Source organism: Camelus bactrianus, chromosome 6 (genome assembly GCF_048773025.1).
Source record: "Camelus bactrianus isolate YW-2024 breed Bactrian camel chromosome 6, ASM4877302v1, whole genome shotgun sequence".
NCBI classification, from domain to species: Eukaryota; Metazoa; Chordata; class Mammalia; order Artiodactyla; family Camelidae; genus Camelus; species Camelus bactrianus.
In genome coordinates, this window is record NC_133544.1 from 99,905,218 (window position 1) to 99,914,784 (window position 9,567).

Consider the following 9,567-nt stretch of genomic DNA (forward strand, 5'->3'; position numbering starts at 1 on the left):
ATGTATGGAATGGAGTTTGCAACTGAAAAGAAACTTTGTGTTCCCAACAAGCTAATTGAAGAATGGCTTTCACACACACTTATCTCTCAGAACTGAGCAAGTGGAGAGACGTTCGTTCATCTAGCACTAAGGGAACGGGTTGCAGGGGACACTTTTTCTCTGCTTTCTCAGTCTGTTTCCTAGTGCCGGTTTGAAGTTCCTGCAGTTTTCACTGTAATACCGAGTTGGAGATAGTACCTCCCCATATATATTTATGGAATGGAGTTTGCAACTGAAAAGAAACTTTGTGTTCCCAACAAGCTAGGTGAAGGACGGCTTTCACACACACTTATCTCTCAGAAATGAGCATGTGGGGAGACGTTCGTTCATCTAGCACCAAGGAAACGGGTTGCAGGAGACACTTTTTCTCTGGATTCTCAGTCTGTTTCCTAGTGCCGGTTTGAAGTTCCTGCAGTTTTCACTGTAAAATCGATTTGAAGTTAGTACCTCCCCATATATATGTATGGAATGGAGTTTGCAACTGAAAAGAAACTTTGTGTTCCCAAAAAGCTAGGTGAAGAACGGCTTTCACACACACGAATCTCTCAGAATTGAGCAAGTGTAGAGACGTTCGTTCATCTAGCACCAAGGGAACGGGTTGCAGGAGACAATTTTTCTCTGCATTCTCAGACTGTTTCCTAGTGCCGGTTTGATGTTCCTGCAGTTTTCACTGTAAAACCGAGTTGGAGCAAGTACCTCCCGATATATATGCATGGAATGGAGTTTGCAACTGAAAAGAAACTTTGTCTTCCTAACAAGCTAGGTGAAGGACGGCTTTCACACACACTTATCTCTCAGAACTGAGCAATTGGAGAGACGTTCGTTCATCTAGCACCAAGGGAACGGGTTGCAGGAGACACTTTTTCTCTGTTTTCTCAGTGTGTTTAATAGTGCCGTTTTGATGTTCCTTCAGTTTTCACTGTAAAACCTAGTTGGAGCTAGTACCTCCCCATATATATGTATGGAATGGAGTTTGCAACTGAAAAGAAACTTTGTGTTCCCAACAAGCTAATTGAAGGATGGCTTTCACACACACTTATCTCTAGAACTGAGCAAGTGGAGAAACGTTCGTTCATCTAGCACCAAGGGAATGGGTTGCAGGGGACACTTTTTCTCTGCTTTCTCAGTCTGTTTCCTAGTGCCGGTTTGAAGTACCTGCAGTTTTCACTGAAAAACCGAGTTGGAGCTAGTACCTCCCCATATATATGTATGGACTGGAGTTTGCAACTGAAAAGAATCTTTGTTTTCCCAACAAGCTATGTGAAGTACGGCTTTCACACACACTTATCTCTCAGAAATGAGCAAGTGGAGGGACGATCGTTCATCTAGCACCAAGGGAACGGGTTGCAGGAGATACTTTTTCTTTGCTTCCTCAGTCTGTTTCCTAGTGCCGGTTTGAAGTTCCTTCAGTTTTCACTGTCAAACCGAGTTGGAGCTAGTACCTACCCATATATATGTATGGAATGGAGTTTGCAACTTAAAAGAAACTTTGTGTTCCCAACAAGCTAGGTGAAGGACGGCTTTCACACACACTAATCTCTCAGAACTGAGCAAGTGTAGAGACGTTCGTTCATCTAGCACCAAGGGAACGTGTTGCAGGAGACAATTTTTCTCTGCTTTCTCAGACTGTTTCCTAGTGCCGGTTTGAAGTTCCTGCAGTTTTCACTGTAAAACCGAGTTGGAGCTAGTACCTCCCCATATATATGCATGGAATGGAGTTTGCAACTGAATAGAAACTTTGTGTTCCCAACAAGCTAAGTCAAGGATGGCTTTCACACACACTTATCTCTCAGAACTTAGCAAGTGGAGAGACGTTCGTTCATCTAGCACCAAGGGAACGGGTTGCAGGAGACACTTTTTCTCTGTTTTCTCAGTCTGTTTCCTTGTGCCGGTTTGATGTTCCTTCAGTTTTCACTGTAAAACCGAGTTGGAGCTAGTACCTCCCCATATATATGTATGGAATGGAGTTTGCAACTGAAAAGAAACTTTGTGTTCCCAACAAGCTAGGTGAATGACGGCTTTCAAACTCACATATCTCTCAGAACTGAGCAAGTGGAGAGACGTTCGTTCATCTAGCACCAAGGAAACAGGTTGCAGGAGACAATTTTTCTCTGCTTTCTCAGTCTGTTTCCTAGTGCCGGTTTGAAGTTCCTGCAGTTTTCACTGTAAAACCGAGTTGGAGATAGTACCTCCCCATATATATGTATGGAATGGAGTTTGCTACTGAAAAGAATCTTTGTGTTCCCAACAAGCTAGGTGAATGACGGCTTTCAAACTCACATATCTCTCAGAACTGAGCAAGTGGAGAGACGTTCGTTCATCTAGCACCAAGGAAACAGGTTGCAGGAGACAATTTTTCTCTGCTTTCTCAGTCTGTTTCCTAGTGCCGGTTTGAAGTTCCTGCAGTTTTCACTGTAAAACTGAGTTGGAGCTAGTACCTCCCCATATATATGTATGGAATGGAGTTTGCAGCTGAAAAGAAACTTTGTGTTCCCAACAAGCTAGGTGAAGTATGGCTTTCACACACACTTATCTCTCAGAACTGAGCAAGTGGAGAGACGTTCGTTCATCTAGCACCAAGGGAACAGGTTGCAGGAGACACTTTTTCTCTGCTTTCCCAGTCTGTTTCCTAGTGCCGGTTTGATGATCCTTCAGTTTTCACCGTAAAACCGAGTTGGAGCTAGTACCTCGCCATATATATGTATGGAATGGAGTTTGCAACTGAAAAGAAACTTTGTGTTCCCAACAAGCTAGGTGAATGACGGCTTTCAAACTCACATATCTCTCAGAACTGAGCAATTGGAGAGACGTTCGTTCATCTAGCACCAAGGGAACGGGTTGCAGGAGACACTTTTTCTCTGCTTTCTCAGTCTGTTTCCTAGTGCCAGTTTGATGTTCCTGCAATTTTCACTGTAAAACCGAGTTGGAGCTTGTACCTCCCTATATATATGTATGGAATGGAGTTTGCAACTGAAAAGAAACTTTGTGTTCCCAACAAGCTAGGTGAAGGACGGCTTTCACACACACTTATCTCTCAGAACTGAGCAAGTGGAGAGACGTTCGTTCATCTAGCACCAAGGGAACGGGTTGCAGTAGACACTATTTCTCTGCTTTCTGAGTCTTTTTCCTAGTGCCAGTTTGATGTTCCTGCAATTTTCACTGCAAAACCGAGTTGGAGCTTGTACCTCCCTATATATATGTATGGAATGGAGTTTGCAACTGAAAAGAAACTTTGTGTTCCCAACAAGCTAGGTGAAGGACGGCTTTCACACACACTTATCTCTCCGAACTGAGCAAGTGGAGAGACGTTCGTTCATCTAGCACCAAGGGAACGGGTTGCAGGAGATACTTTTTCTTTGCTTCCTCAGTCTGTTTCCTAGTGCCGGTTTGAAGTTCCTTCAGTTTTCACTGTCAAACCGAGTTGGAGCTAGTACCTACCCATATATATGTATGGAATGGAGTTTGCAACTTAAAAGAAACTTTGTGTTCCCAACAAGCTAGGTGAAGGACGGCTTTCACACACACTAATCTCTCAGAACTGAGCAAGTGTAGAGACGTTCGTTCATCTAGCACCAAGGGAACGTGTTGCAGGAGACAATTTTTCTCTGCTTTCTCAGACTGTTTCCTAGTGCCGGTTTGAAGTTCCTGCAGTTTTCACTGTAAAACCGAGTTGGAGCTAGTACCTCCCCATATATATGCATGGAATGGAGTTTGCAACTGAATAGAAACTTTGTGTTCCCAACAAGCTAGGTCAAGGATGGCTTTCACACACACTTATCTCTCAGAACTTAGCAAGTGGAGAGACGTTCGTTCATCTAGCACCAAGGGAACGGGTTGCAGGAGACACTTTTTCTCTGTTTTCTCAGTCTGTTTCCTTGTGCCGGTTTGATGTTCCTTCAGTTTTCACTGTAAAACCGAGTTGGAGCTAGTACCTCCCCATATATATGTATGGAATGGAGTTTGCAACTGAAAAGAAACTTTGTGTTCCCAACAAGCTAGGTGAATGACGGCTTTCAAACTCACATATCTCTCAGAACTGAGCAAGTGGAGAGACGTTCGTTCATCTAGCACCAAGGAAACAGGTTGCAGGAGACAATTTTTCTCTGCTTTCTCAGTCTGTTTCCTAGTGCCGGTTTGAAGTTCCTGCAGTTTTCACTGTAAAACCGAGTTGGAGATAGTACCTCCCCATATATATGTATGGAATGGAGTTTGCTACTGAAAAGAATCTTTGTGTTCCCAACAAGCTAGGTGAATGACGGCTTTCAAACTCACATATCTCTCAGAACTGAGCAAGTGGAGAGACGTTCGTTCATCTAGCACCAAGGAAACAGGTTGCAGGAGACAATTTTTCTCTGCTTTCTCAGTCTGTTTCCTAGTGCCGGTTTGAAGTTCCTGCAGTTTTCACTGTAAAACCGAGTTGGAGCTAGTACCTCCCCATATATATGTATGGAATGGAGTTTGCAGCTGAAAAGAAACTTTGTGTTCCCAACAAGCTAGGTGAAGTATGGCTTTCACACACACTTATCTCTCAGAACTGAGCAAGTGGAGAGACGTTCGTTCATCTAGCACCAAGGGAACAGGTTGCAGGAGACACTTTTTCTCTGCTTTCCCAGTCTGTTTCCTAGTGCCGGTTTGATGTTCCTTCAGTTTTCACCGTAAAACCGAGTTGGAGCTAGTACCTCGCCATATATATGTATGGAATGGAGTTTGCAACTGAAAAGAAACTTTGTGTTCCCAACAAGCTAGGTGAATGACGGCTTTCAAACTCACATATCTCTCAGAACTGAGCAATTGGAGAGACGTTCGTTCATCTAGCACCAAGGGAACGGGTTGCAGGAGACACTTTTTCTCTGCTTTCTCAGTCTGTTTCCTAGTGCCAGTTTGATGTTCCTGCAATTTTCACTGTAAAACCGAGTTGGAGCTTGTACCTCCCTATATATATGTATGGAATGGAGTTTGCAACTGAAAAGAAACTTTGTGTTCCCAACAAGCTAGGTGAAGGACGGCTTTCACACACACTTATCTCTCAGAACTGAGCAAGTGGAGAGACGTTCGTTCATCTAGCACCAAGGGAACGGGTTGCAGTAGACACTATTTCTCTGCTTTCTGAGTCTTTTTCCTAGTGCCAGTTTGATGTTCCTGCAATTTTCACTGCAAAACCGAGTTGGAGCTTGTACCTCCCTATATATATGTATGGAATGGAGTTTGCAACTGAAAAGAAACTTTGTGTTCCCAACAAGCTAGGTGAAGGACGGCTTTCACACACACTTATCTCTCCGAACTGAGCAAGTGGAGAGACGTTCGTTCATCTAGCACCAAGGGAACGGGTTGCAGGAGACACTTTTTCTCTGCTTTCTGAGTCTGTTTCCTAGTGCCGGTTTGAAGTTCCTGCAGTTTTCACTGTAAAACCGAGTTGGAGCTAGTACCTCCCCATATATATGTATGGAATGGAGTTTGCTACTGAAAAGAATCTTTGTGTTCCCAACAAGCTAGGTGAAGGACGGCTTTCACACACACTTATCTCTCAGAACTGAGCAATTGGGAGACGTTGGTTCATCTAGCACCAAGGGAACAGGTTGCAGGAGACAATTTTTCTCTGCTTTCTCATTCTGACTCTTAGTGCCGGTTTGAAGTTCCTGCAGTTTTCACTGTAAAACCGAGTTGGAGCTAGTACCTCCCCATATATATGTATGAAATGGAGTTTGCAACTGAAAAGAAACTTTGTCTTCCTAACAACCTAGGTGAAGTACGGCTTTCACACACACTTATCACTCAGAACTGAGCAAGTGGAGAGACGTTCGTTCATCTAGCACCAAGGGAACGGGTTGCAGGAGACAATTTTTCTCTGCTATCTCAGTCTGTTTCCTAGTGCCGTTTTGATGTTCCTTCAGTTTTCACTGTAAAACCGAGTTGGAGCTAGTACCTCTCCATATATATGTATGGAATGGAGTTTGCAACTGAAAAGAAACTTTGTGTTCCCAACAAGCTAACTGAAGGATGGCTTTCACACACACTTATCTCTCAAAACTGAGCAAGTGGAGAGACGTTCGTTCATCTAGCACCAAGGGAATGGGTTGCAGGAGACACTTTTTCTCTGCTTTCTCATTCTGTTTCCTAGTGTCGGTTTGAAGTTCCTGCAGTTTTCACTGAAAAACCGAGTTGGAGCTAGTACCTCCCCATATATATGTATGGACTGGGGTTTGCAACTGAAAAGAAACTTTGTGTTCCCAACAAGCTATGTGAAGGACGGCTTTCACACACACTTTTCTCTCAGAACTGAGCAAATGGAGACACGTTCGTTCATCTAGCACCAAGGGAACGGGTTGCAGGGGACACTTTTTCTCTGCTTTCTCAGTCTGTTTCCTAGTGCCGGTTTGATGTTCCTTCAGTTTTCACTGTAAAACCGAGTTGGAGCTAGTACCTCCCCATATATATGTATGGAATGGAGTTTGCAACTGAAAAGAAACTTTGTGTTCCCAACAAGCTAATTGAAGTACGGCTTTCACACACACTTATCTCTCAGAACTGAGCAGGTGGAGAGACGTTCGTTCATCTAGCACCAAGGGAACGGGTTGCAGGAGACAGTTTTTCTCTGCTTTCTCAGTCTGTTTCCTAGTGCCGGTTTGAAGTTCCTGCAGTTTTCACTGTAAAACCGAGTTGGAGATAGTACCTCCCCATATATATGTATGGAATGGAGTTTGCTACTGAAAAGAATCTTTGTGTTCCCAACAAGCTAGGTGAATGACGGCTTTCAAACTCACATATCTCTCAGAACTGAGCAAGTGGAGAGACGTTCGTTCATCTAGCACCAAGGGAACAGGTTGCAGGAGACAATTATTCTCTGCATTCTCAGCCTGTTTCTTAGTGCCGGTTTGAAGTTCCTGCAGTTTTCACTGTAAAACCGAGTTGTAACTAGTACCTCCCCATATATATGTATGGAATGGAGTTTGCAACTGAAAAGAAACTTTGTGTTCCCAACAAGCTAGGTGAAGGACTGCTTTCATACACACTTATCTCTCAGAACTGAGCAAGTGGAGAGACGTTCGTTCATCTAGCACCAAGGGAACGGGTTGCAGGAGACACTTTTTCTCTGCTTTCTCAGTCTGTTTCCTAGTGCCGGTTTGAAGTTCCTGCAGTTTTCACTGTAAAACCGATTTGGAGCTAGTACCTCCCCATATATATGTATGGAATGGAGTTTGCAGCTGAAAAGAAACTTTGTGTTCCCAACAAGCTAGGTGAAGTATGGCTTTCACACACACTTATCTCTCAGAACTGAGCAAGTGGAGAGACGTTCGTTCATCTAGCACCAAGGGAACAGGTTGCAGGAGACACTTTTTCTCTGCTTTCTCAGTCTGTTTCCTAGTGCCGGTTTGATGTTCCTTCAGTTTTCACTGTAAAACCGAGTTGGAGCTAGTACCTCGCCATATATATGTATGGAATGGAGTTTGCAACTGAAAAGAAACTTTGTGTTCCCAACAAGCTAATTGAAGAATGACTTTCACACACACTTATCTCTCAGAACTGAGCAAGTGGAGAGACGTTCGTTCATCTAGCACCAAGGGAACGGGTGGCAGGAGACACTTTTCCTCTGCTTTCTCAGTCTGTTTCCTAGTGCCGGTTTGAAGTTCCTGCAGTTTTCACTGTAATACCGAGTTGGAGCTTGTACCTCCCTATATATATGTATGGAATGGAGTTTGCAACTGAAAAGAAACTTTGTGTTCCCAACAAGATAGGTGAAGGACGGCTTTCACACACACTTTTCTCTCAGAACTGAGCAAGTGGAGAGACGTTCGTTCATCTAGCACCAAGGGAACGGGTTGCAGGAGACACTATTTCTCTGCTTTCTGAGTCTGTTTCCTAGTGCCGGTTTGAAGTTCCTGCAGTTTTCACTGTAAAACCGAGTTGGAGCTAGTACCTCCCCATATATATGTATGGAACGGAGTTTGCTACTGAAAAGAAACTTTGTGTTCCCAACAAGCTAGGTGAAGTATGGCTTTCACACACACTTATCTCTCAGAACTGAGCAAGTGGAGAGACGTTCGTTCATCTAGCACCAAGGGAACAGGTTGCAGGAGACACTTTTTCTCTGCTTTCTCAGTCTGTTTCCTAGTGCCGGTTTGATGTTCCTTCAGTTTTCAGTGTAAAACCGAGTTGGAGCTAGTACCTCGCCATATATATGTATGGAATGGAGTTTGCAACTGAAAAGAAACTTTGTGTTCCCAACAAGCTAGGTGAAGGACGGCTTTCACACACACTTATCTCTCCGAACTGAGCAAGTGGAGAGACGTTCGTTCATCTAGCACCAAGGGAACGGGTTGCAGGAGATACTTTTTCTTTGCTTCCTCAGTCTGTTTCCTAGTGCCGGTTTGAAGTTCCTTCAGTTTTCACTGTCAAACCGAGTTGGAGCTAGTACCTACCCATATATATGTATGGAATGGAGTTTGCAACTTAAAAGAAACTTTGTGTTCCCAACAAGCTAGGTGAAGGACGGCTTTCACACACACTAATCTCTCAGAACTGAGCAAGTGTAGAGACGTTCGTTCATCTAGCACCAAGGGAACGTGTTGCAGGAGACAATTTTTCTCTGCTTTCTCAGACTGTTTCCTAGTGCCGGTTTGAAGTTCCTGCAGTTTTCACTGTAAAACCGAGTTGGAGCTAGTACCTCCCCATATATATGCATGGAATGGAGTTTGCAACTGAATAGAAACTTTGTGTTCCCAACAAGCTAGGTCAAGGATGGCTTTCACACACACTTATCTCTCAGAACTTAGCAAGTGGAGAGACGTTCGTTCATCTAGCACCAAGGGAACGGGTTGCAGGAGACACTTTTTCTCTGTTTTCTCAGTCTGTTTCCTTGTGCCGGTTTGATGTTCCTTCAGTTTTCACTGTAAAACCGAGTTGGAGCTAGTACCTCCCCATATATATGTATGGAATGGAGTTTGCAACTGAAAAGAAACTTTGTGTTCCCAACAAGCTAGGTGAATGACGGCTTTCAAACTCACATATCTCTCAGAACTGAGCAAGTGGAGAGACGTTCGTTCATCTAGCACCAAGGAAACAGGTTGCAGGAGACAATTTTTCTCTGCTTTCTCAGTCTGTTTCCTAGTGCCGGTTTGAAGTTCCTGCAGTTTTCACTGTAAAACCGAGTTGGAGATAGTACCTCCCCATATATATGTATGGAATGGAGTTTGCTACTGAAAAGAATCTTTGTGTTCCCAACAAGCTAGGTGAATGACGGCTTTCAAACTCACATATCTCTCAGAACTGAGCAAGTGGAGAGACGTTCGTTCATCTAGCACCAAGGAAACAGGTTGCAGGAGACAATTTTTCTCTGCTTTCTCAGTCTGTTTCCTAGTGCCGGTTTGAAGTTCCTGCAGTTTTCACTGTAAAACCGAGTTGGAGCTAGTACCTCCCCATATATATGTATGGAATGGAGTTTGCAGCTGAAAAGAAACTTTGTGTTCCCAACAAGCTAGGTGAAGTATGGCTTTCACACACACTTATCTCTCAGAACTGAGCAAGTGGAGA